The sequence below is a fragment of the Gadus macrocephalus genome, chromosome 4, assembly GCF_031168955.1.
Source record: "Gadus macrocephalus chromosome 4, ASM3116895v1".
Lineage (NCBI taxonomy): Eukaryota > Metazoa > Chordata > Actinopteri > Gadiformes > Gadidae > Gadus > Gadus macrocephalus.
In genome coordinates, this window is record NC_082385.1 from 16,089,187 (window position 1) to 16,089,399 (window position 213).

The window sequence follows — 213 nt, forward strand, 5'->3', positions numbered from 1 at the left end:
ATAATGAATGCACAGAGAAGGATTTACAAAATTCACAAATGTATTTTGTGATTTATATATTAATCACTCTCTTCTCACAAATACAATTCAATGCACACACAAATGGATATCGGTATAAATGTAAAATAAATCCATAAACAAAAATAAGTTTGTCCATATATTTTCAACTGGTTTTTTGATTGTCGCTGCCGTTAAAGTAGTAAACAAATATTA